The sequence below is a fragment of the Mustela nivalis genome (assembly GCF_964662115.1).
Source record: "Mustela nivalis genome assembly, chromosome: 9".
Lineage (NCBI taxonomy): Eukaryota > Metazoa > Chordata > Mammalia > Carnivora > Mustelidae > Mustela > Mustela nivalis.
The window spans coordinates 15,593,464-15,621,415 of record NC_139028.1 but is presented as its reverse complement, the minus strand read 5'-3'; the positions used below and the strand labels follow the sequence as shown (position 1 = coordinate 15,621,415).

The 27,952-nt window shown below is 41.2% G+C and overlaps 1 long non-coding RNA gene across 1 annotated transcript in view; it reads right to left on the bottom strand.

The window, feature by feature from the left end:
• The window catches only part of LOC309841405, a 444,569-nt gene continuing 416,617 nt past the window's right edge, over positions 1 to 27,952 (bottom strand). The window contains exons 11-14 of the long non-coding RNA XR_014299107.1: positions 15,979 to 16,047; positions 14,046 to 14,167; positions 11,778 to 11,974; positions 1 to 66 (exon numbers count right to left, since the gene is read on the bottom strand). This is a non-coding gene — a long non-coding RNA (uncharacterized lncRNA). The remainder of the gene's footprint in view (positions 67 to 11,777; positions 11,975 to 14,045; positions 14,168 to 15,978; positions 16,048 to 27,952) is intronic.

The following is a 27,952-nucleotide window of genomic DNA, read 5'->3' as shown; positions in this document are numbered from 1 at the left end:
ATCCTCTTGCACTGTTGATGGGAATGCAAACTGTTGGAGCCATTGTGGAAAATAGTATGATGGTTCCTTAAGAAATTAAAAATAAAATTACCAAATGGTCCAGTAATCACGCTACTGGTATTTACCCAAAGGATACAAAAACACAAATTCCAAAGAATAGATGCATATCTATGTTTTCCTTCCATTTTCAACCCAGCCCTGGTTGGAACCATCCTTCAAACTGTACCCAGCATGCCCAAGGGCTATGTCGGCATTCCCGAGTTTCTTTGCTTCCTTGGCATAAACACTGGCATATAAACAGGCAGACATGCAACTCAGATTGCATTCCCACTGCATTGGCCTCGTTAGATGGGTCTCTCTTAAATTATACAAGGAAACTAGGTGCTGAGACAGGGAATTGTGTTGGCTATATTTAAGTGTGATGTGATTTCCATGAGGTCAGTTGTCTCCTCTGGGTCTTAGTTTCCTTATCTGTATAATGGAAGGAACCAGAGAAGTACTTTTTAGCAGTGTGCGTTCTTGTCAAACAAAATGTTGTATGTAAACTATGTCTCTATATATTTTCTGTTCACATTTATAATATTTACACATTTTAAAGGCAGTCAAAGACAATGACATTAAAAGACAATTTAAATTGGAAGAGGTGATGATCGAGAACAGATGAGAGATGCGAATTGTGATGGTGGAGAATGGATGAGAGATTCGAGCTTAGATGAGCCTCATCTAGCAAATGCAATCTGAGATTGCAGAAATTGCCCAGCACTCTCTACAGAGTCCTAGAGTTCTGAGAACACAGTTTGGCAACCTCTAGGCTGGGAGATCTCCAAGACTCCACTGCCCAGAGTGTGATCATGGATAACACTCTGTGATTATGGATAACATCAGCTTCACCTCGGAATTTGTTAGAAATACAGAATTTTGGCCTTACTCCATATCTACTGAGTCAGAATCTGTACCTCAACAAGATCCTCAAGTAATTTATTTGCCCATTAAAATTTGAGATCTAATTTGGAACACTTTCTCAAACTCAGATGCATGTCGGAATCAACTGTGCTTCTCAAACCTTCAGTCTTTTCAAACCTTCTGAGGTCCTCCCCAGCTCTGATGTCCCATGATTTTAACATCTAGCCTCATGAACTGGGGGTGAAATATGTTTTTGTTAAATACACAACTAGTCTGATCATTTCGTCCTGAACTGTTCAGGTTTGTTGTTGTTGTTGTTGTTTTAAGTCAAAGGTTGACAAGTAAACTAGATAGTAAAGGAAGTCTATGTTTCAGAAATGTGTGAACTGCCTTTATTACCTTTATTATATATCTAGGTAATTTTAGGACATTAAAAAAGGACATCTTGACTCCATGAAAAGATGCTCAACATCACTCATCATCAGGGGAATGCAAATCAAAACTACAATGAGATGCTTCTTCATATCTGTCTGACTGGCCTGTATAAAAAAGGTAAGAAACAACACATGTTGGTGAGGAAAAGGGAACCTTCAAGTGGGCTGCTGTGAGAATGTAGATTGATGCAGCCACTGTGAAAAACAGCCATAAAAAATAATGAAATCTTGCCATTTGCAACAATGATGGACCTAGAGGTTATTATGCTAAGTGAAATAAGTCAGAAGAAAAAAAGATAAATACCATATGATTTCAGTTATATGTGGAATCTAAAAAAGAAAACAAAGCAAGGGAAAAAAAACGAAACAGAAACAGACTCATAGATATAGGGAATAAACTGGTGGTTGGAGTGGGGGTGGGGATGGGTAAAATAGGGGAAAGGGATTAAGAATTACACATTTCTGGTATAAAAGAAATAAGTCACAGAGAGGTAAAGTACAGCAAGGGAATTTAGTCGATAATATTGCAATAATTTTTTATGGTGACATATGGTAACCACACTTATAATGGTGAGCATTTCATAATATACATTAATATTGAATTACCATGTTGTACACCTGAAACTAATGTAATACTGTATGTATTCAATTAAAACAATAAAACTCTTTCAACTGTACACTTAAGGTTCATGCATTGCTCTATATTTAAATCATATCTCAATAAAAAGGTTATCTAAAAACAATGACATCTTGGTAACTTTATGGGATGTACCAAGGAGAAACATCCTCAGTATAGAAGTGTTTTCCCTGGGGGGGGTGAGGGAATAACCCTGAGTAACCACATCTTACCACATCTTAGAGTTCTCACTTTTGTTTTTATTCTCATTAGCTGTCTCAAAGCAGCTATCAGAACTCAACATACTTTATTTCTACATATTCTTTCCCTAACAGTGATGTCTGTTGATGGAGATCACAAGGTGGTGATGAGCAGGATGTACATATCTCATTGCACCTGTGAGAGCTGGTCTCTTCCCCAATCAGGAGAAGCATCTGCAATTGGCAGTCTTTTTGACATTTTTGAAAAGTCCTTGCTCTTTTTTATTCCCTTACAATTTCTGCCATAAACTCTACTTCAATACAGATGTAGCCTATGAATTTCATAACATCGAAAGCCCCACTTCCCCACATTATTTCCATTTGTAGAAATTGTATGTATAAAAAAGCTGAGCAGGAAGTGTGACGACTGATGAAAACAGCTATTTTTACCCAAGCCAGAAAGCTGGCTCCAGTAGAACTGCTGTTGGCAAGAAAAATGCACTTTTCTCCAGGAATGTCGCAGACACAGTTGGTACGAGCTGTTGGACATCTTAGGAGGCAGCACATAGTTCCACCTGAATAAAAGGAACCAAGGTCTATCTATCAGGTTCATGGCTAATGGACAATATATTTTTCAATCTGAGTCTTTCATCTTAATCATCAAATGGGTGAATGAAATATAAGGATCTAACTACAAAATGGAGGCTACCACATTCCATAGGATGAGAACTGCAGTGACTGGCTTTTCATTCGAAGGTAGTTTTGTCTTGCTGTTTGTCGCATCAGATCTGTCTTTATTATGATGTTCGAAACATACTGTCCTTCCCTGAGGAGGGAATCAATTCTCACTTGCTTTTTGGGTTACAAACTGGTCCTGATCTTATACAAACCAAGGCCAGAAGGCTAAAAAAAAGCATAACCACCTTAAAAACCCAGAACACTGTGTGTGAAAGAAAATCAAATGAAATTGACATTAATGATTTGATCATACGCTGGAATGTTTGTCAGTATGAATTTAGAAAAAGCCCCAGCTATTGGCAAACTTTCCTCTATTCACCTGAGAACACTTGCATATTCAACAACTAGTGTGTTAAAATTCCCGATTTTTTTCTTCTTGGGACTGTACTCAGTACTCAAATCCAGGGTGTTTCCTTTTGCTGGGTGAACTAGAGCCACAGAGGACAGTCTAAGGGGTAGTACTTACATTTACAAAAATAATTAGGCTAAGATCAGAGGGAAAACGTTGGTCCTTTCTACTCCTCAGGGGCTGAATGCAGATCCCCTTGTCTCCATAGGAAGAGTGGGATACAAAGCCTGCCCAGAACGGCTTGAGGCACTTGAAGGGTTGAAACAGCTGGAGCTATTTGTCCATCAAAGGAAAGTGTAACCAAAACATAAGGGAAGAGGTATTTCTCAAGGTGGGGGATGACTCTAGCTGAGAATGACCACTCATCTTCAGTTTAAACTTCTCTGGATTCCTGTTGAGGGGCAGACTTTTGAATAATAAGGCAACTGATCTAAACCATCTGTCTTAAAAACACTCTGCTCATCTGAAGAGACTACATTATCCTCTATTAGGGAGGTTGAAACTGTATCCAAAGCCAAATTCGTGACTGGTTACAAATCTATCTGAAAGCTTTAGGATTTCCCCAAAATACCTTATTTTCAGAGGAGTTGCCTAAAATGAACCCACTGTCTAATGTTAGGAATAGCAATCATTTATTGAGTGTTTACTATGTGCCAGGTACAGCACGTGCTTTATGATGTCCTCTCTTTTTATTCAATGTTCTCTCTTTTCATGCATTATGCAACACTTTCTTTCCTTTTTTTATTAAAGAGAGGGAAGAAGAGCAGGAGAGGGAGAGAGAGAGAGAATGAGAGAGAGAGAGAGAGAGTGAGCCTTAAGCAGGCTACACGCTCTATGCAGTCTAACACAGGCTCCATCTCACAACCTTGAGATCATGACCTGAGCCGAAGTCAAGAGTCTGACACTTAACCCACTGAGCCACCTGAGCACCCCAGAATTGTTCAATTCTTATCTCTCCAATGAAAATCTGAGCCACCAATTATACTTCCTTCTACCTCTCTCTTTGCATCCACACAGACTTTACTTCTGACCAAATCTTAGCCCCTTGACATCAGAGGCTATATACAGGGCACTGTTCTTAGAATAGTAAGGCAGGTAACACAGATTATCCTTTGTGCCTCATAGAACTCAGAGTCTGTCCCATAGCACTCAGCTCCTCGCGTGGCTCAAGTTCGCTGAATGGAGGAGTATATATTTATATAGATGACACACATTTGCCTGGATAACAGCAGCCTGATGCTGAGTTAATGAAGACAGTTATATTCATAGTATATCTAAATCACAGTCGTCGCCACAAAAATCACTTGCTCCTCTCACAGTCCATGAGGGGAGAGTCACAGTTTTATCAGAGATCTTTTTTTTTTTTTTTTAAGATTTTATTTATTTATTTGACAGAGAGAGATCACAAGCAGATGGAGAGGCAGGCAGAGAGGGAGATAGAGGGAAGCAGGCTCCCTGCTGAGCAGAGAGCCCGATGTGGGACTCGATCCCAGGACCCCGAGATCATGACCTGAGCCGAAGGCAGCGGCTTAACCCACTGAGCCACCCAGGTGCCCTATCAGAGATCTTTTTGAGTTCACAGTGTATCACTGTAACTCCATTGTAACTGACTTTCTAGTCCTCATTTTCAACAACGCTTGTCTCATGTGATTTTTACTCTCATTGATTTTGGTGTCCTAGATGTTGTCTCTTCTGGTTATTGCCATCTAGATATAAAGAATAAGTCTCCTGTCCATTGATGTTCAGGGCACTGCTCCTGGAGCCATGCACACAAATTTATTATTTGTCTCCAGGCTGTTGAGGTCTTGTATTTGACTTGCTCTTGGTATATTCCACTCTACTTCTCACCTTTTAAACATGTGCCTTTGTTTCATACTAAAAATGGACAATCTTCTTGCTGTGGTGTTCCAATTTCTCTCCTTTCAGAGTGAGTTCATCTAGTATAACACCCACATTTTTTTTTTTTTTTTTTTGGTTAGAGGTAGTCATTATTCCTTATATTTAGAATTTTTGACTCTGAAGACCTTATGTTAGCACCAATCCAACTAAATCCTGAGCTCACTGGACTCCTTCCAGGGCTGAGACTTGCCTGGCATCACAGCAGATATTGAAGTTAAGGTTTTTGCTCTGTGACATTTTACACACACACACACACACACACACACACACACACACACACACATTCTAAAGTCTCTAATTATCAAATGTCATCCGTAACAAGCTAATGTTGAAATTAACTCAAACAACTGAGAATCCAAACACCCACCCACTCCCCACTTCAAGAGAGGATCACTATTGAGACTCACCATCTAAGGTTTCCAATTTTCTCATGTAATTTCCAAATCCCATGGCCATTTCTCCCTCTAGTCTTTGCTCTACTCATTTTACTTGACTGGTAGCATTTCACACTTCTGACCAGCTCCTTCCTGAACTTGTTCATCTCTTAAACTTCCAAGCTACTATTCTCTCTTGATTGTCTTCCAACCATTCTGGCATTCTCTCCCAGTATCCATATTTTTTTTGCGCATTCCTGAACTACTGGTCTTCCTTAGGGTTCCATATTTGACTACCTTCTTTTCTTATGCTATCTGCCCGATTTGATTATGTATTGGGTTGATCTCATTACTCCCAGGGGTTCAAACTTCTATCTTTATGCTAATATCTATATTGGCATATTATATTAATTTGTGTCTCCAGATCTTTCTCTTGAATGCCAGACCTGAACTTCAAAGTGCCTAGTAGACATGTTCACTTAGATGTCTGTGATCATCTAAAACTGAACTTGTTTTCATGTCATTTGTTTTTCTCCCATATTGCTCACTTTAGTCAAAGGCATGTCATCTCTATTCTAGTCGCTGAAGCCAGAAGCTTTAGAGTCATCTTAGACATATTCCTCCCACTCATCACCTTCAGAATCTTAAAATTCAAATACTGTTGAGTGTATCCAACTTCTCACAGCTGTCCCTCTTCTCTATCCTTAAAGCCACTTCCTTACCGTTTCTCAAAGGTGGTTCTGAAAATTTTCTTTCACCTGTCCTCCATATATGTGGTCACTTTTGTTCTTATCCCTCTTCTCTGTTCCAATCAGAGTTCTAGTTCTCAAATGCGGATGTGATGATGACTCCATCCTGCTTAACATTCTTCCATGCCTCCTTAGTGACAATCAGACAAATGTTGAGCTCCTTGACCTGATCCACTAAGACCTTTCCCCATCTTCAGCTCTTCCTATCACCCTTCCCACACAGGCTATGCCCCAGTCATGCCAAAACTTCTGCTGTTTCCCGAACAGTCCATTCTTGCACGTGACATCATGTCTTCAAATTTCCCAATAAACTGTGTGGATTGAAGTGTAACCCAAGATAATAGGCCTGGTCATTATCAGAGTGGGACCTCATGAATACTCTGTCCTAGCAAGAGGGAGGATAAGCTAGAATAGGTTGTATAATTGGGGCATGAACCTGGAATGTGCTGACTTACTCCTTGTAGAAGCAGAGAGAATCTGTTCTAGGAGAGAGGGGAGTCTCTAGGATGATGAAGATGTAAAGTAGCTTGTGGGGTGTCAGAAGAAGAGAAGATAAAGCTCTTGAGAGAAAAGGTAGATAATCTGGAATGCTGGGGCTTACATGAGGCAGAGGCCAACCTGTAAAATCTTAAAAGTGAGGGCATCCCTGAGATGATGACCCCCTAGGAGCTGACAGATCCTTAAAGCAGGGCTTAATACCAGAAAATCTTATGTTAAATCTGGGTTTACTGAGCCAGGATTTCACGAATAAACAGAGCAGTTTCAACCTGAAATTGAGGCGTTTATCTGGGATTCAGTCAAAGAAGAAACTATTTTCTGACAAATAAAGGGTATGATTAATAACAATAACACTTAGAATTTTTGAGTATTTATTCAGTACTAAGCATGGTTCTAATGGTCTCATATCATTTTATCTTGACAAAACTATGAAGTAGGTAAAGTATTGGTATCCGCTTTTAATGGATGAGAAAATTGAGGCACAGAAAAGTTAAAACAATTGCCCAAAGTCATAGGCCTATGTGGATTAGAACCCAGAACACTGCCTCTGAGCCTCATGCACACACATGTATGCACCCATGCATGCTCCTGTACACACATGTACACACATTCATGCTTTTGCACACACACATGTACACACGTATGCACACACACGATCACACACACTATGCATATACATGCTCGTGTGCACACATGCGTGCACACATGCTCACATACCCACACATGTAATTCATACACACATGCATGCACACACGCATGCTCATAAACACACACGCATACACACTCATGTAAATATGTATACACACGCCCACATACAGACATGCATACACATGCTCATGTGCACACACATATGCACACATGCATGCTCCCCCTTCCCCGACACACAGCCGGTAAAGGGCACACCAGGATATTGCCTTTGAAGAAACCCTCCCATTTCCAGTAACAGCATCCTGATGTTACCCTGGGAAGCCAAAATAGGAACAATGTGTCATCACACTTGCTTTGATATTTTTTCTCATCTATAGATTTTTTTAGCTTAAAGCTAAATATAGATTAAAAATAAGAATTCTGAAATGTGGTAATTTTGGTTGTAGCTATTTACAATACACTTTAAAACAGATCATTAAGGGGCGCCTGGGTGGCTCAGTGGGTTAAGCCACTGCCTTCGGCTCGGGTCATGATCCCAGAGTCCTGGGATCGAGTCCCGCATTGGGCTCTCTGCTCAGCGGGGGGCCTGCTTCCTCCTTTCTCTCTCTGCCTGCCTCTCTGCCTACTTGTGATCTCTCTCTGTCAAATAAATAAATAAATTCTTTAAAAAAAAACCCAGATCATTAAGAGCTAGCTTTAAAATACAAAGGAAAAGGGGTGCCTGGGTGGCTCAGTGGGTTAAAGCCTCTGCCTTTGGCTCAGGTCATGATCCTAGGGTCCTGGGATCAAGCCCGGCATCGGGCTCTCTGCTCAGCAGGGAGCCTGTTTCCTCCTCTCTCTCTGCCTGCCTGTCTGCCTACTTGTGATCTCTGTCTGTAAAATAAATAAATAAATAAATAAATAAATAAAAATCTTAAAAAAAAAATACAAACGAATGGAAGGGCTTGGGTAATTTGGTCTGATGATGTACAGGGTCACCCTGAAGACCGTCCAGAGGCTCTTCAGTCTGAACTAGAGAACAATATGACTTTTACCTACTGGCCCCCTGAGGTAATCTGGAACTTCCAACTTCATACTATTTCAGTAGCAACAGTGTGAGAAGTTGGGACATCTGCGGTCTGGCTTCTGGTTTTGACTGTGGTCACAACTTGTTTAAGGATGACCCTTGGAGAGGCACTAACCTGTCTGCTCCCATGTGGGGTTTGCTCGGTACTATGACTTTGGTGTCCTTCCACAATTGATATGTTGAGAGTTAACCTCCAATATGATGGTATTAGGGGTGGGGCCTTTGGGAGGTGATCATGTCATGAGAGTGGAACACACCTGAATGGGGTTAGTGAGCTTATAAAAGAGACCCCGGATTAAAAGTTTTCCTATGAAGTAAAAAAAAAAAAAAAAAAAAAAAAAAAAAGACCTAGAGCTTTCGACTTATTTGGGTCAGTGCCTACTCTTTTTTGGGCAGAATGGAAGAATCCTCATTTCATTAAAGTGTCAAAAGAGTGAAAAAAAAAAAAAAAAAAAAAAGAGACCCCGGAGAGGTCCGTCAAATCCATGTGAGGGCACAGTGGGCAGACGGCCATCTATGAACCAGGCAGTGGGCCCTCACCAGACACGGAATCTGCTGGCACCTTGGTCTTGGACTTCCCAGCTTCCAGAACTATGAGAAATAATAGTGTATTGTTTAAACCGCCCAGCCCATAATACTCCTGTTACAGTGGGCCGAACAGATTGAGACAGCTTCCAAGAATCAGAATGCCATGTGGTCAGCCTAGGTACATTCGAACATCACTGAAAAGATACAGGAGTACCTCCCTGAACCAAGGGTAAGAGGCGCAGTCAGCCTCCTCTCCCCCCGCACCTCCCGGGCTCCACCAACATCACTCTTCTCAATTTCTGCAAAATGGCTCTTTCTTCTTTGCACATATGTGACTCTGACTCTAGCTTTTGTATCACATCTATTTCTTGAATGCCCCAAGTCTTCAGGGTGGGTGTTTATGAATGGGATCATACTGACATTAATGCTGGAATAATGAAGCACAGAAAGTTAACACAATTGCAGAAGTGTCACAGCACTGCTTGTCAGAGTTGGGATTCAAGTCCAGAATACTGGCTCAAGACTCTTATGTGTCTTGGACTAGGAGGCTGGCAAGAATGGAACCAGGAGGAAGAGTTTGGACCAAAAAAAGAACCAAGAGAGCAGAGAGGATTTGTGATTGCTCACTTACAATTTACACACACACATACACACACACACACACACACACACACACACACACACACAGTCAGGCTGAGTCCTTGCTGATGTTAAAAACCATTCTCTTGGGGCACCTGGATGGCTCAGTGGGTTGAGGCCTCTGCCTTCATCACAGGTCATGATCTCAGGGTCCTGGGATCGAGCCCCACATCAGGCTCTCTGCTCAGCAGGGAGCCTATTCCCCCCCCCCTCTCTGCCTGCCTCTCTGCCTACTTGTGATCTCTGTCTGTCAAAAAAAAAATAAAATAAAAAAAAAATTAAAAACCCTTCTCTCAAGTATTTCTGCAGATCCCTAGGGGGTGTCTCACCAGCACCATGTGTCTGGTCACTCTTAGTTAACTCTGCCACACCTATTAGAGCCCCTGTGATTACGGCTGGTTTTGTTCATCCTGCATAGGCTTCCACCCCAGTTAGGCCCAGATCCTGCTGGTTCATCCTAGCCATGAGTGCTGTCAACCACCCCTGGCATGGGGCAGGAAAGGCCCCTGTTCTGTCTTGTACTTCCTCGGGGCAGGATGTGCTCTCGTGTCGCAGGGTTTGGTGTCACGGGCCTTCCCGTTCCCATGTGAGGTGCTGTTATCTCTAGGGCCAACATACTGCTGGGACAGTGGGTAAGAAACGTTCAAGACTCAGCCAGCATCTGAGTCTTGACCTGCCAGGCCTTGTTGTTGATCTGCTCTGCCTGCACATTTTCAATTCCTTCCTCTTCAGTGCTCTCCGTTGCGTCTTAGATGCTGATCCATTGTGAACAGCCGAACTCCAGTCCTGGACACTGTTAAGCGTTTGCTACAGTGAGGCTGCTAGTTTCCATGTAAACTCAGGATGGGAAATAGATTTATGGGGTGGGTATGTGTGTGCCACTGGCCGCTAACTCCAGAAGATGGACTGGGACCTCTCAGTGGAGACTCCAGATACCCATAGCTTGCCAGATGTTGTCTCGGGGATGTGTGAGACCTCCAGCTTCCCTGCGGGCTGTGCACAGATCTTTCATGCAGACCACAGTCCTTAACTGGTGGCTGGGAATGTGTCAGTATCCTGTAGGTATGGGGAATTTCTGGGGGTATTTCTTTATTTGGATTTTGGACCCCCTAGGAGTCTGTGAGTACCAGGGATCTGTGATTGATAGTCTCTAAAAACTCATGCACCGAGAATATATTTGATTGTAATATTGCTCACAAAACAAAGTTTTGATCAGTGGTCCGTGATATTGCTAAGTTTTGAACACAAACATCCATTGTTGTCTCTCATTCATTCATTATAGTGATGGCTGCTATTAATTATTATAAGACATTGTCTATTTATTTTTAACTCATTTTATCTTAAGATACAAATGGGATTGTGTATAGTGGCAATCAGGATTTCTTACCTTTTGCTAATAGGCAAGGTGGTGCAGTAGACTAAAATTCTTACTCCGGATTAACTAATTATGTAATCATGGGTCATTTAATTTGTCTGGGTCCCATTTTCCTTAATTAGAACATGAGATTAGACTAGATTATCTTTAAATTTTGAGGTACTAATGATATGTGACTTTTAACATTTTTTGGGGGAGGAATAAATAGTACATGAATAATATCAGGGAAAACTTTAAAAAGATATATTAATTCTAATTTAGTCCTCAAAGTAGTTTTGAATCTCTGGTCTATTTTCCACAGCCTTCTTAAGTATAGTGTAATCTATTCAACTAATGTGGTAATAACATCCATAAAAATACACTGGATTCTGGTGACTTTCTAACCATATGTAATATCTACTAATAGAAAATTTTCATTCTTTCTTTTTGTTCTTTTCATGTTCCATATAATTGGTTAAGTCAAGGATCATAAAAAAGATCTTCATAGATTATTAGTAGACTCCAAATCATTTCAAACAGACTTTTACTTTCTTCATACCTGTTTACTTAAGTGTAAGCATAGAAATATATACTTTATATTCCTGCTTTAGAATTAGAAGTTGGAGTTCATACTATTCATAAACTTATACAAGTCAAATTTTAAAAAGAATTATAAATTAAGGAGTTTGTCCTCAGAGTTTAGAAAGTGCAAAACTTATTTCAAATTAATACAGTCCGTTGTCCCTGTTTTTTAATAAAATTCCTCTCAGAGGTAGACTTACTCATGAAACCATTTGCACACCCTCACTGGATGGTCGACTCCATGATAGTTCGTTATGCTTCTTTCTTTAGGATGTAGAGAGACTTGCTTGACAAAACCAGTCAACGGTGGTGATGGCGGGAACTGGGCATTTAGTCTCTGTCTCAAATATGCCCTTGTGGATGACATCTAGGGTTGGAAGGGGGGTGTTGATCCCACCTAGAGCAACAGAGCAGCTGTTATCAGTTACCACAGCTTGGAGATGATGTTTCCCAAACTTGCTGATAGAAGACTAACAGGAAATGCCTGGAAGATAGATGGCTTCCCCAGACCACCATCTTGGAAGTTCTGATTTCACAGAGATGGGTTGGGTGCCAGGAATTTGTGTTATTAATGAGAACCTCAAGTAATTTTATTCATCAAGAAGTTCAAGCAAACATATCACTTTGAAGCAGCTCCCTTCTTCCTTTAAAAAAAAAATTCCTATTAAATTTCTCTAAAATCACATTACGACTAGTTCAATGCCATCAACGATGCTCTCTTTCTGAATGGTTACTTGGGTTGCTGCTCTCAACCCACCATTCATTTTGTACACATCACCAGCTTATTCGTCTGGAAATTCAGCTCTCGTCACTATTTTCCTGACCAAAGAATAACAGGGCAGCTTCGCTGAATGGAGAATTACAGTCAGATTCCTCAGCCTGGAACGTCAGGGACTCTATCAATTGACCTCTCTTTTCAAATTCTTCCTTGCCAAGTTCCTGACTTTTTAATGTCCCGACTCTTTGCCTGTTCTCTCTGCGCATCTATGTTTGACCATCTCTATCTTTCAGGGGCCAGCTCCAAATTTACCTCCTTTCTTTTTTTTTTTTTTAAGATTTATTTATTTATTTATTTAGTTGACAGAGAGAGAGAGAGAGAGATGGAGATCACAAGCAGGCAGAGAGGCAAGCAGGGCAGAGAGAGAAGCAGGCTCCCCACTGAGAAAGGAGCCTGATGTGGGGCTCGATCCCAGGACCCCGAGATTATGACCTGAGCTGAAGGCAGCAGCTTAACCCACTGAGCCACCCAGGCACCCCGAATTTACCTCCTTTCTGAGGTGAGACCTCATCTTACCAGTCAGAGAATATGAATTTATTGACTGCTAACCATAGGGTTAGCATGTGCTACTAACTGTAGGGCATTGTGCTGAACTTCCTATATGGATTATTTCATTTATTTTTTATATTTTTTAAAAAAGATTTCATTTATTTGAGAGAGAGAGAGAGAGCAAGCAAGTGCAAGCAGGGGGAGCAGCAGGCAGAGGGAGAAGGCCCCCCCCACCCCCATCCAAGCAAGGAGCCTGATGTAGGAATCCATCTCAGGACCCTGGGCTCACGACCTGAACCAAAGGCAGGCGCTTCGTTGACTGAGTCGCCCAGGCACCCTGAATTGTCTCATTTAAGTCTCGAAATGAGACTTAACCCACTGAGCCACCCAGGCACCCCAAATTTACCTCCTTTCTGAGGTGAGACCTCATCTTACCAGTCAGAGAATACGAATTTATTGACTGCTAACCATAGGGTTAGCATGTGCTACTAACTGTAGGGCAAACTTGTAGGTCCCTCATCTGGACCTCATCCCCACAGTCCCGTAGTTCTTCCTGTTTGGGATTTCTTGTTTGCAAATCCCCCCACTCACTTTTACTTCTAATCCCATAACCAATACTGATTCTTATCGGGTCATTCTTCGACATGTTCAGAGTGGAGAAAAATTCAAACCACTTGACACACGCACCTCCCAGCTGAGGTCAAGCAAGGAGGAGTCTGCCCTCTTGTTTCAGGTTTCAGCTTTCATACTATAAACAAGTTCCTTTTCTCAGTCTATTTAGTGCCATGCAATTTTTTGCATTTTTGTGCGTATCTCATTAGTAACTTCGTGGTTTATAAATGGCCCGAAGAAGAGTGCTGAAGTGCTCTCCCGTGTTCCTAAGTGCCACAGGGATGTGACGTGCCCAACAGACGACACATATGTGTTAGATAAGCTTCATCCAGGCATAAGTGGGTGCCTGTGAGTTCAACATTAATGCATCACCACTGCAGTCCATCCAGGAAAAAATGGGGACATTCACCGATCTATACACGAGGCTGCCTGAGAAAGTGCTACAGGACACTTCTTGGTGTGTGATGAAGTTATGGATAAGAAGGAAAAGCGGGTCAATTTGTCGCTTCGTGAGATGAGGACCTTATGAAAACATAGTGGGCCTCACTGTGGGGACCCTGAAAGCCAAAGAGACGTGTGGTCACGTTACCTGGGGTCAAGCTTTATACCCTTCATCTTGGGGTCCTCTTGGCTGCTCCACATGTCCCAAAAGGCAGTATGTCAAGGACGGCATTAAACCTGCAGGCCAGCCAGGTTCTGCTGGTCGGGAGGCTGTAGAACAATTAAGAAGATACCTGCTAAGTGTTGCACAGGAAAGGGGAAATGCGAAGAGCAGGTCTTCTGTGCTGCTGATCCCTGCTTATTTTATAAGAAAGTTGGCAAACAAACCTATATGATGCAAATATGTTTCCTTGATGAAAATGTGATCTGCAGCTTGCAGGAAGCTAATCCGTATTTCCCCTAGAAGCCATAGATGGCTCAGTATTTGCTAACTTGGTGTCCAGAGTGACTTTAGAGAGCATCACTGCTGCAAATAGTGAGAATCGGCTGTCCTTTATTTTTAACTTTCTTTAGAAAATGTATTACTTTCTCTCTTGTATTATAGATATTATACCATAAGCTGCCCCTCACTCTCACCCCCAGTACTCTTTCAGAAACTCCTCGACGGGAGAAGCCAGTTGTTGCGGGTCTGGTAGGAGATGATCAGAGGCAGCCGATGAGAGCCCAAGCTCTCCCGGGCAGCTTGTAGTCCAGCAAGAGAGAGAGACAAGCAGACTGGTAGTTGTCCCAGGGATTCGGAAAGGCACAGGAGGCCAGATGTGATTCATTTTCATTTTTTTTTAAATAATTTTTTTCTTTTTTTATTAACGTATAATGTATTATTAGCCCCAGGGGTACAGGTCTGTGAATCATTAGGTTTATACAATTCACAGCACTCACCACAGCACATACTGTCCCCAATGCTCATAATCCAACCACCCTCTCCTTACCTCCTGCCCCCGGTAACCCTCAGTTTGTTTTGTGAGATTCAGAATCTCTTATGGTTTGTTTCTTTCCTGATCCCATCTTGTTTCATTGATTGTACCTAATTCACAGTCTTAGCATCAACTGATCTTATCTGCCATTTAAATTTCTTTAAATGTATACTCTACCATTGAGTAAGTCTTTGCCTCTTGAAAATGATTCGTTGTCTCTGTTTCTGTGTCTAATGTCTATTTCTTCTTTTTCCATGCAAATGAACACAGTAATTTATTAAGACACAATGAAGAAAAAAAATTGACAATGAGTTCCAGATTTTAAAAATCACTTGCCATTCTAATGTCTATTTCTTTATCTTCTTGAAGACCTGTCATTGTTACTGTGTGGTTTTGGTAAATCATAAAGACATTGGTTTGCATTTTTCACTACCACGGACAAGAGAATCATAGTTCTTAGGTCGTGAAGAGGTGAACTGTACAGGCTCTGCCTTGCCAAGCTGCTGGATCACAAAATGAGCAGGCAGTCCCGACTCGGGCAGAGCCCGTGAAGCTGTGACTACACAGCCAGAGAGCCAGCCATGCCCTCTATCTTCAACAGCAAAGCTTGGAGGCAAAGTCCACATGCCGGGGCTGCACACTGCAGAACAAGGAGGGTCCCAGCATACCTAGGTGAGGGGTCTCAGGGCTCCTCGTTCCAGCAGGCCTTGGCTTTACCACACCAGTCCTAACTAATTACTGTGGTTTGGATCAAGACTTTATGGTCAAGTAACAAATGAATCACTTTCTTCCCTTTTCCTCTTTTGGCAAGAATTGAAAATAATTAGTGATCTATTCAACAATTCCAAATACTTCTGCTAGTCTCTTTGGAAGAAGACTGTAATATATTTGCTAGAAAAATCTGGCTGATGTCCAAGGAAGGCTGCACTTCTAAGCCATTTTTAAAAAAAAATTTTAAAGGAGGCAATTGTGCAGAAACATCAATTTTAGCAGACAAAAGGGAATGAAAATGAAATGGAACTTGGATTTTGCCTTCTTCTTCCTGGCTTCTCTCGTATGGATTTTAGACTTACCCACCCAGCCCTCCGACCGGATTCCTAGACCCACCAGATTTTTCGCTTCTGGGAGACTTCCATCGCCTTCCTATCTCCAGGTGGCTAGATGGTTCCTCTGCAGCTGTGTCAGTGAAAAAAACAAAACACAACACCCAGTTAGGTGCCCACTTGGCTCTACTGTTGTGGTATATGCTTCCAAGCTGACTATGACCTAGCCCCTGACCGGGAGGAATTAATTGTCTAGCAAGGAAAAGACGCAGCAAGTGATTGCAATGCTTTGTGGTGAGTAGAATCGTTAAATCGGCAGAGTGGGTGAATGCTTCATCCCACGTGGAGGAGAATCTCGGTCTACCCACAAATGCTCCTTCACCTTGGCTTTTGACTCTCAATAATCTCTTTCTCTTTCTGCTTCTCTTCAGCTTTGGCTCTTGGAAAGGGGCCTGCACTTCTGCTCCGTTTCACTCTGTCCCTCTCTGGCTTCTCTGAAGTACACTCCAAAGCCATATGTCAAACTGATTCTTGCCTTTTGTGAAGCTGGCTCTTTTCTCCCATTGCTCTAGGCTAGGATCAAGGCTTACTCCCACTTGGGGCCTCATTTGTAACAAATCTTATTTGTTTCTCCATAGATAATCTCATCTCCTCAAGAGGATTTATCAACTCCTGAGGCAAGAGTATGCCAGTTACTTCAGTAATATGTCTCTCATAAAAACCAACATAATTTTGAGACCATAGAATTTGTTCCACAGTAATTTTTGAAATTTGGTTTTGTCAGTATGGCCTCAGGATTCACAAGCTCGTTCAGACATACAGTATCCAATGAAAGCCAGTAATGCAGAGAGGAGGGTGTCTAGGGAGATTTTTCCAAACAGAAATGATTTTGTTTGTGTATTTCAAGCCTTATTATTTTGCACTGAATCCTGTAAAAATACTCTTGAGGTTTAGAAAATAAACTAATTTCCCAACCCTAGTGGCTTGGGTACCACGTCCACTTTCAGCGGACTTTCAAAACTGATTGGTCATCATACATGGACATGGGATGCAGGGATGGGAACTTTGCCCTGCCTCTGATATTCTAAGTCAGGGTCTTCAGAGATGGAGAAAGGCTCTTTGAGTTCAAAATGTTGATCCATTTTCTCTGACTTCGGCCTCTGGGGAAGATGTAAGAGTCACATAATCTTTCAAAAATATTTCCCTACATTGGCCTTTTATGGTTAGACTTCTCATTATTCCCTTTAGGCGTTCCTGTGACCTGCCAATGATCTAAAGGCTTTCTTCTCTACCCTACAGTGTTACCCACTTTCCTTATGTTTCTTCCATCGCTCTGCGTGTGCGAGCTGTGCTCTGATTTTTCACCTACTCACCAGCACCCCACAAGGATATGGACAAGTCATATTAAAATTAGAGCTATTTGATTTTTTTTTTTCACGGTTGTAATGAAAGGTTTGGTGAAGAAAGGGATTAAAATTACTGCTTTCAATACCATGTTGGTAATTTCAAAAGCATACGGATTGTACATTTTGTTCTCCCAGTAAGAGAGAAAAAGTTTGTTTTATAGATGATCTTTACTTTTTTTTTTTTCTGTGAATAAGGCCCCTTAATAGAATATAGGATGTTCGTTACCCATGTTTTATATATTTGCCTATGGTTGGATTCCCGTCTCAACTCAACCAGGATTTTCTTTATTTTCTACTTAACCTAATTCTCTGTTGTGAAAACTGCCTAGGATCTCCTAAAACAGCATTTTCATATGCATGGCCTCATCCTCCCCTGTTTTCACCTGGAAAGTAAGAAGTGTTCTTTTTGGAGATGAACCCAGTGCTTCACTGCTGTTCTAAGGGCCACATTCTCCATTTCTTCTGGCAGTTATTTCAAGAGAGTAAAATCAACTTTGTTACAGAGTAAGGAAGAATTTTCTAAAGTGTTCCTGGGTGAACCCTCTTACACTGTTGGTGGGAATGCAAACTGGTGCAGCCACTCTGGAAAACAGTATGGCGGTTCCTCAAAAAGTTGAAAATAGAGCTACCCTATGACCCCACAATTGCACTACGGGGTATTTATCCTAAAGGTACAAATGTAGTGATCCAAAGGGGCACGTGTTTATAGCAGCAATGTCCGCAGTAGCCAAACTATGGAAAGAACCTAGATGTCCATCAACAGATGAATGGATAAAGAAGATGTGGGGTATATATACAATGGAATACTATGCCACCATAATAAACCAAAATCTTGCCATTTGCAATGGCATGGGTAGAGCTAGAGGGTATTATGCTGAGAAAAATAAGTCAGTCAGAAAAAGACAATTATCACATGATCTCACTGAGATGAGGAATTTGAGAAACAAGACAGAGGATCATAGGGAAGGGAGGGAAAAATGAAACAAGATGGGATTGGGAGAGAGACAAACCATAAGAGATTCTTAATCTCAGGGAACAAACTGAAGGTTGCTAGAGGTGAGGTGAGTGGGAGGGATAGGGTGGCTGGGTGATGGACATTGGGGAGGGTATGTGCAATGGTGAGTGCTATGAATTGCATAAGATTGATGAACCACAGACCTGTATAACCCTGAAACAAAGAATATATGTTAATAAAAAAATAAAATGTTCCTGGGTACTCTAGTTGTCTAAAAATGCTTCACACAAAAAAGGTTCTGTGGTCCCATAACTTTGGACACATGGCATACAGACTCATTCCATCCCCTTCTGGGAGATTTCCGATGCACATACTGGAATATATTAAGTATATTAAAACCTCGGAGAAATGCTGCCTCTGACAAACATGTTTACTCTTGTCTCCTTGTCATTTCCCAAATGCATTTGATCACCAAGCCCCTTTCATTCTTGAAGCACAAAGTTGGCAAAGCTTACTTTGGGAGATACTGGGAAAGGAATTAGGAAATGCAGCTTGATAAGCCTGGAAAAATCGCAGGTATACAGGAGTGGATTCCTGTATCCAGCCTTCCACGTCCTATTTGTTGTATCAGGGAAATGCACGCTTCACAGCAGTGAAGACTTGTATGGGTCTTCAGCAGTTTACCATTCATCTCCAGGCTCCAGCATGTATTTGCATCAGTAACCATTTGCTAACTGGGAGGACACCGGCAGCTCTGGGTCACCTTGGACACCATGACCTTCTCAGCTTAGTCTCGGGGCTGGCACTCATTTCAGCCTGAAACTGCACCTCTACCAACTGCCTGAATCCTGTAACCAGTTGCTTTCTCTCCTTGTTTTAACATTCAGAATGTCCTGAATTCTTCATCCTTTAGCAGTTGTGTGGCCCACATTTATCCTATTCATAGCTCCCCATCGTATTTTGACAAGTTTTTCTGTGTATTTGAGGGAAATGCCTTTGTTATAAGTCTCGACTCCTAAAGTAGAAGTCAATACTCAAATCTCCAGGCTTTTTTTTTTTTACATGACAACCATAAGAGCAGAATGTTGTCGGGGAATAGGCTTTGTTTCAGACCTGGTGGTACTGCTGAGGTCAGCTTCAATGTACGGACAGGAGCACTGGTGGGACCTTCAGTCGAGTAGCATGGATTGTTCTGGGGTGGCTGGGAAAGGTCAGTGACTGCCTCAACAGGCCAGTTCTGCCGGGTGGTCTGAGCCTTGTTCCTGGAAGTTTAGCCATGAGCCTGGCTTTCCAGGACCCAGAATTTAATTCATTCTGCTAAGTTTAAATGTTCCTGCTGAACATGATATCCACCCTATAATTCTGCAAGTCTCAAATTCCCATTTCAGAAGATTTTTCTCTTTCTTTTTTAAAAATTTAAGGTTTGTTTTTTAATTTTTATTTTTTAAATTTTCATTCTAGTTAACATACAGTGTTCTATTATTTGCAGGTGTACAATATAATTATTCAATAATTCTGTGCATTACTTAGTGTTCATCATGGTCAGTATACTCTTAGTTCCCATCACCTATTTCACAACCCCCCCAACCATCAGTTTGTTCTCTATAGTTAAGAATATTTCTTAGTTTCTCTCTTTTTCCTTTATTCATTTGTTTTGTTTCTTAAATTCCACATATGAATGAAATCAGATGGCATCTGTCTTTCTCTGACTTATTCTGCCTAGCATTATACCCTTTAGATCCATCCATCTTGTCACAAATGGCAAGATTTAATTCTTTTTTATGGCTGAATAAATATCTATATCTATCTATCTATCTATACCTATATCTATCTATCTATCATCTATCTATCTATCTATCTATCTATCTTCCTTGTCCGTTCATCTATTGATGGACACTTGGGCTGCTTTCAAAATTTGGTTATTGTAAATAATGCTGCAGTAAACAGAGGGGTGCATCTATCCTTCTGAATTGGTGTTTTTGTATTCTTTGGGTAAATACCCAGTAGTTTGACTACTGGATTGTAAGGTAGTTCTATTTTTAATTTTTTGACGCATCTCCACACTGTTTTCCACAGTGGCTGCTGCAGTTTGCATTCCCGACAGTACACTAGGGTTCCTTTCTCTCCACATCCTCGTCAGCACTTGTTGTTTCTTGTGTTTTTTTATTTTAGCCATTCTGACAGATGGAGATGATACCTCACTGTGGTTTTGATTTGCATTTCCCTGGTGATGAGTGATGTGGAGCATCCTTTCATGTGTTTGGCCATCTGTGTGTCTTCTTAGAAGATTTTTTCCTTATTGCTATTGATTTTTTTCCTTATTGCCCATACCACTTTAAAAAAAAAAAAAGAAAAGCAAAAAAAAAAATTTCACTTATCCCCTTTGATTAAATTAATTAATGTGTATAATTAAATGTGTAATTAATGTGTGTAATTAAATACACACACAAACATTTCTCCTTTGCCTCTCTGTCGTACCTGGTCGTTTGTTTGTTTGTTTGTTTGTTTTTAATCACACTGTGTGTACGACTCTCCCCTTCTGAAGGTCAGTGTCTACAGTTTACTTTTTATAACGGGTCTTTTTGTTTTTAATTTGGATAACTGAGACATGGAAGGGTTCTTAGTCTCTTGTAAGTGATTTCTTTCTATGCCTCTCTTGTACTCCCAAGATTATTCCTCACTGACATGGACATGCTTAAGAACGATGGATTCTATGTCCCCTTAGTCGGAATCATCTAAGTTAAATTTCAATAATTTAGGTTAATACTCCATCATTATATGTGCCCAAAATAATTTGGGAAGGGAATAGGGAGACAAGATTAGGCTGCTAGTAGGAAAGATCCAAAGCAAAAGTAATTAAAATAAATCAGAGGTGTTTTTTTTTTTTTTTTTTTTTTGTAACAAGAGAAATCTAGAAGTAGGCTAATAAGGTGCTAAGTATGGTGACTCCATGGTCCCTGAGGACCCAGTCTCCTTCCTTCTGTTCTACCACCTGTAGTCAACAGCTTTCATTTTCAGGGCAACCGGCTGTTCACAAGATGGTGGAGCAGCTATAGCTTTCCCGTTCTGCCACCCACTTGAATCAACCCCTTGTCCACGAGACTGCATGCAGTGACTTCCGCCCGTATCTTACCGTCTCTAAGGGATGCTTAGAAATGTAGTTTTATAGTTGGGCAAGTTGCCACACTCAGTGATGGAGAGCTGTGCGTTTATTCAAAGGAAGAAGAAAGGAATACATACTAGGAAAACAACTAATAGTCTAACAACTAACAACAGAGACTGCTTTGAAGATTTTTTTTAAGCTTACTTTTTTGGGTTATGTTTTGTTTTTGTTTTTTAAATTTTTATTGCTGTTTTACATAAGATGCTATTGACTATAAATCTGATGTAAAAATACTGTGAAGATTTCTCACTAAACATCGTTTATAGGTAATATCATAGCTCAATTCTTCACATTTTGAGGAATGTCCAGAAATTCATGTGGTCTCTTGGGTCAGAAAGTGGGCACAAGTTACCTGCATTTACAGCCACTGTGAGCTGTATTGTCCTCCAGATATAAGCCAAGCTTACTTTGTTAGTATAACTTCTGATATGCATTTAAAAGAAAGCGCAAGATGCAAGACACATTCCAAATGAGGCATTTTAATAATGCTCCATCGTAATTAATTCTTGAGAGCCAGATTCCCAGTTCAAGGCCTTTTGAGCATTTATAAAAGATTTACAACTTTGAACACAAAACAGAATCAGCTCTCTCTAGGCTCATTATAAAAACCAAATCATAACCATCATCACAGAAAACAGTTTTGTTATTTCTTCTTGTTCCTGGGTAGATAATGGGAGGTTGGGTCAGGGTGATCCAAGTCAGAGAAGGATCTGCTCAGGATAAAGACACAGGATGCAGAGAAGAAATGGTCTACGCCGATATCATCTCAGATAAGCTATGTTGGCATGAGCTTTCTTTTGCCATTTTTAAAGTGAGAGGTTTAAAGCTCAAGACCAGAATCCAGTTCTTAACATTTTTGTGATGTGATTACCTTTTTAAAAAATTTCTTCTTACTTGCAATCCACCAAAAGTCATCTTCTAATCATTCATAGTCCCAGATATCCAAGGGTCAGAAGACTGAGCCATTTTTTCAGGGTTATTTATTTGCACTAATAACAAAGAATTCAGACTGGAAAATGCTGTACAAATCTTGCCCTTTCTCCTTCTTTCTCCCACATGGCTCCTCCTTGTAAAAAACAACTGGTTCTGCTCCGCCAGTGTGATGCATCCATAACCACCCTTCCGGTCCCTTCCTCTTGTGGCTTGCTGGGTGAAAAGAGGACGCAGTGACGCTGGCTTTATAAGCCGCTGAGATGAACTCTGCCTTTTACCAAAATGGGGAGAGACTGATGCTGGTCAGTGGGGCATGAGAGAAGTGGACACAGACTAGGCCTGTACTGTGGGAGGATGCAAGTTTCCAATGACACCGGTAAGGAGAAGATAGATTAGTGTCTGGTGGACCGACGTGTGCCTGGAGCTGAGTCAGCACAGGGGAGGCTGGGTTCAGCCATAACCTCCTGCCTTCCCAAAACTGTCCTGGGAGCCCTTTCTCTGATTTGACAGTCAGAGGCTTCATCAGCCCAGTCTTTCCTGCCATTCTTCCAGGTATTCAAAGAACATCCTGGGTGCTGGAGAAACAAAGCATTCTTTCAGCACAGGAGAATTTTCCATTCAATCCCAGTCTTCGCAGGGGAGAGCCACAGGAGTGGCAGGGATGGGAAGGCAGCATGGACAAGGGTCAGGCTGCAGGCAGAGCAGCCACAGGTGCCTACAGGAGGGGTGGATCCCTGCACTTCTGCCCCAAAAGGAAAGGATGGAGTAGGAGATGTGGCTCCAACTCTGGGTGGGCATAAAGCAGTTTCGTGACTGCTACAGTCACCCCTCACTGGTCTGACAAATCAGATTCCATCTGCCGCGTGGATCAGCTTTGCCAATGTCTATTCAAGTTATTTTATTGTTTTATCATTTTCCTAATCTGCAAAGAACAGATACATAAAAATGTAAACAAGAGGTTCTATCAAGCACTTTAAAAGGAAAGAAGCCATTCCCTAGAAGGTTTAAGGAGGAACATAAAAGAACAACCAAAATATTATAGTATATATTTTTAAAAAATTTATAAACCCAAAAGACTGCACTTCCAAACTGCCAGAACTCATACAAGAATTCAGTAAAGTGTCAAGATGCAAAACCAATGCACAGAAATTAGTTGCATTTCTATATACCAACAAGATAGAAGAAAGAGAAATTAAGGAGTTGATCCCATTTATAACTGCACCCAAAATCACAAGATACCTAGGGATAAATCTAACCAAAGAGGCAAAGAATCTGTACTCAGAAAACTAAAGTACTCATGAAAGAAATTGAGGAAGACACAAAGAAATGGAAAAATGCTCCATGCTCATGGATTGGAAGAAAAAATATTATGAAAATGTCTATGCTCCCTAAAGCAATCTACACATTTAATGCAATCTCTATCAAAATACTGGCAACTTTTTTTTCAAAGAAATGAAACAAATAATCCTAAAATTTATATGGAACCAGAAAAGACTCAGAATAGCCAGAGGAATGTTGAAAAAGAAAACCAAAGTTGGTGGCATCCCAATTCCAGACTTTAAGCTCTATTATAAAGCTGCAATCATCAAGACAGTATGGTACTGGCACAAAAACAGACACAGAGATCAATGGAACAGAATAGAGAGCCCAGACATGGACCCTCAACTCTATGGTCAACTTATCTTCAGCAAAGGAGGAAAGAATGTCTAATGGAAAAAAGACACTCTCTTCAAAAACAGTTCTGGGGAAATTGGACAGCCACATGCAGAAGAATGAAACTGGACAATTTCCTTACACCACACACAAAAATAGACTCCAAATGGATAAAGACCTCAATGTGAGACAGGAATCCATCAAAATCCGTGAGAAGAACACAGGCAGCAACCTGTTTGACCTCAGCCGCAGCAACTTCTTCCTAGAAACATTGCCGAAGGCAAGGGAAGCAAGGGCAAAAATGAACTATTGGGATTTCATCCAGATCAAAACCTTTTGCACAGCAAAGCAAACAGTGGACAAAACCAAAAGGAAACCAACAGAATTGGAGAAGATTATTCACAAATGACATAATAGATAAAGGGCTAGTATTCACAATCTATAAAGAACCTATCAGACTTAACACCTAAAGAACAGATAATCCAATCGAGAAATGGGCAGAAGACATGAACAGACATTTCTGCAAAGAAGACATCCAAATGGCCAACAGACACAAGGAAAAGTGCTCAACATCACTCGGCATTAGGAGAATACAAATCAAAACCACAGTATGGTACCACCTCACACAGATCAGAATGGCTAAAATTAGCCAGTCAGGAAACAACAAGAGTTGGCAAAGATGTGGAGAAATGGTAACCCTCCTATGCTGTTGGTGGGAATGCAAAACAGCATGGAGTTTCCTCAAAAATTTGAAAACAGAGCTACCCTAGGACCCTACAATTGCACTACTGGGTGTTTACCCTAAAGATACAAATGTAGTGATCCGAAGTGGCATATGCACCACAATGTTAATAGCAGCAATGTCCACAATAGCCAAACTAAGGTAAGAGCTTAGATGTCCATCAACAGATGAATGGATAAAGAAGATGTGGTGTATATATACACAAAGGAATACTATGAAGGCATCAAAAAGCTGAAATCTTGCCTTTTGAAGATGTGTATGAAAGTAGAGTGTATTGTGCTAAGCAAAATAAGTCAATCAGAGAAAGACAATTATCACATGATCTCACTGATATGAGGAATTTGAGAAACAAGACAGAGGACCATAGGGGAAGGGAGGGAAAAATGAAACAAGATGAAACTGGAGAGGGAAACGAACCATAAGAGAGTCTTAATGTCAGGAAAGCAGGGGAGAGCAGTGGGAGGGATGGGGTGGCTGGGTGATGGACATTGGGAAATATGGTGGGAAAAAATAAATTAAAAAAAATTTTTTACTTTAAGTCATATAATGAATATGTGAAGCTAAAGAGGTGATTATTTTGTTTTGTCTATTTATTAAAACTAATTTGTCTATTTATTCAAACTCTAAATTATACAGGAGGAAACACGTGGATCTTAAATCATCCTCCAATTTTGGAAAGAAGTTTTTACTGTTTATTCATGAAGCACTTTCAGCAGGGCATCCACAATTTTTTCAACTACTGAAAAAAAGGAAAATGCAAGATGAAGCAGACTAGGGACTCCAAGCTTAAGTTTGGTTCTGGCCTCTCCTTTTTGTCTTCTTGAGCTTAGATACTGACTTAGATATTGACTTAGTACCTCCTTGACATGAGGAGCAGGATCACACATTTGGAGGACCAAGAGCCTTAAAATGGAAAGTATTTCCGAATGTGGGAGATCAGGAAGAAGTTTACAGTGTGGGATGACAGATCGCGATGGCTTGACAGTTCTGATAAAATAATGATGACAAAGGTTAAAACTCTGTTTTTCCTTTTCAGAGCACAGAATATGAAGTTGCCAGGAACTACGATCTGCAGTTTCTTTTCCTAAAATCCTTTACTGTCTCATTTTTCTGAGTAAGTCACCGTTATTCTTACATTTTCATTTTTATCTTGGCCTGCTGGGGACCTGCCTTTGTCAGGGACTTTGACATGATTTTTTTTCTCTCTGACTGTGTGTTTTATGCATACACAGCTTCTTTTGAAGTTTATATATATAGAAGTTTCAGGGAAGAGGTAGAAGCAACGAAATCCTATTTAAGCAGAAATCTGGAAAACTGAAAGGACAATTGTCAAGGAAGAAGAGGAATGTCTGGCACATAGTATGCACTCAATAAATGGTTCTTGAATGGGTGAATAAGGGAAACTCCTCCCTCATTGAAAGAGGGTTGCTATTTCGGAGAATTACATAGGTGAAAAACATTATGGCATACGGTAGCTACGTGATATTCTTTTTTTTTTTTTTTTAAGATTTCATGTATTTATTTGAGAGAGAGAGAGAGAGACAGCAGCATGGAGGGCAGAGAGAGAAGCAGACTTCCTGTCGAGCAGGGAGCCCCATGTGGGGCTCCATCCCAGGACCTTGGGATCATGGCCTGAGCTGAAGGCTGATGCTTAGTCAATGGAGCCAACCAGGTGCCCCTATAATGTTATTCTTAAAATATCCTCCAGAAATGAGTGTTGTTAGCCCCATTTGCTGATGCAACTTGGAGTCTGAAGAGACTTGTTCAGAACTGGTAAGTGGCAAGGCTGAGTCATGGCCCCAGTCAGGCGATTCTAAATTCTGTGCATTTTGTCACTTTTGATTTCTGTCTTCTGTGTGTGTGTGTGTGTGTGTGTGTGTGTATGTGTGGTGTATTACCCCAGTTTTTAGAGATGGCTATGGCTATAGTCTGAACATTTATGTTTTCCCATAATTCATATGCTGAAATTCTAATGCCCAAGCGAATGACAGTGGGAGGTGGGGCCTTTGGGAGGTGACTAGGTCTTGAGGGCAGAACCCTCATGAATAAGATCAGATCAGTGTCTGAATAAAATAGGCTCAAGAGAGCTCCCTTGCCTTTCTGTCCTGTGAGGATGTAAGAAGTCTGTGACCCAGAACAGGGCTCTCGGCCAATCATGCTGGCTCCCTGATCTGGAGTTCCGGCCTCCAGAACTAAGAGAACAAAGTTGCTGCTGTTCATTAGTCCCCCGTCTGTATGTTGTTCCAGTGACAGCAGGGCCGACTGGTGTGCTTGTGGGGGTCGGCCGGGAGATTATTCTTTAATTTACATTTGTTCCCATTTTTCAGCCTTACCTTTGCCCCTCACTTTGTAATATCCATTTCATGTCACATTACTTGTTCTGGAATAGTCAGTGAAAAACAAAATCTTTGAAAGGGGGATAAAAAAAGAAAGACAATGGGCTTTACTGCAAAGCTGGGGACCCACTGCCTTTGTGTTGGAGAATTTTCTTCGGCTAGAACATCCATCTCCTGTGTCTGTCCTTTTACACATGTGCCACACATTTCAGAAGGACATGAGTGAGCTTAACGATAACAAACTTTCATGCTACCCCATCTCCCTTCCGCTCAACAATGGGCTCTCGAGTCTTTACATGGAAATGACCGTGGGAATCACAAGCAGGCAGGACAAAGAGGTGGCAAAGAGTTTCTTGGCAGAAACAGCAACTCAAAGAACTAAAACAAACTCACACCCCAGGGTGATGTTGTTCCTGGACCCTGGAGAAAACAGCTGAGATGACGAGATCTGGGTCTGACCAGGGAGAGCCTCTTTCTGAGTGGGACTCTCTCTGAGTGGGACCTTCTCCTTCAGCATGCCATATTTGGATACAATAAAGCACAAGCTCCGTTTTTGAACAATGATTCCCCTTCCCTCTTCATTGTCACACATTTGTGTAAGACTTCAGATCTGCACATATATTATACCCTTCAACTTCTCTGCAATCCAGGAGCTGACCACAGGGAGAATACAGGAACATTTTCTGTTTATGGAATGTATTGTGGTTGAGAACCATTTGTGCTTTGGAGATAGCTCAGCAATGTGTCCATTTCTTCCTGCTGTTCTTGCCCAGCAGAGTGCTCACTACCTTAGGAGCGCCTGCCTCTGAGGAGAAGGGCTGCAGGGAGCTGGTAAGCCCACTTCAGGGAC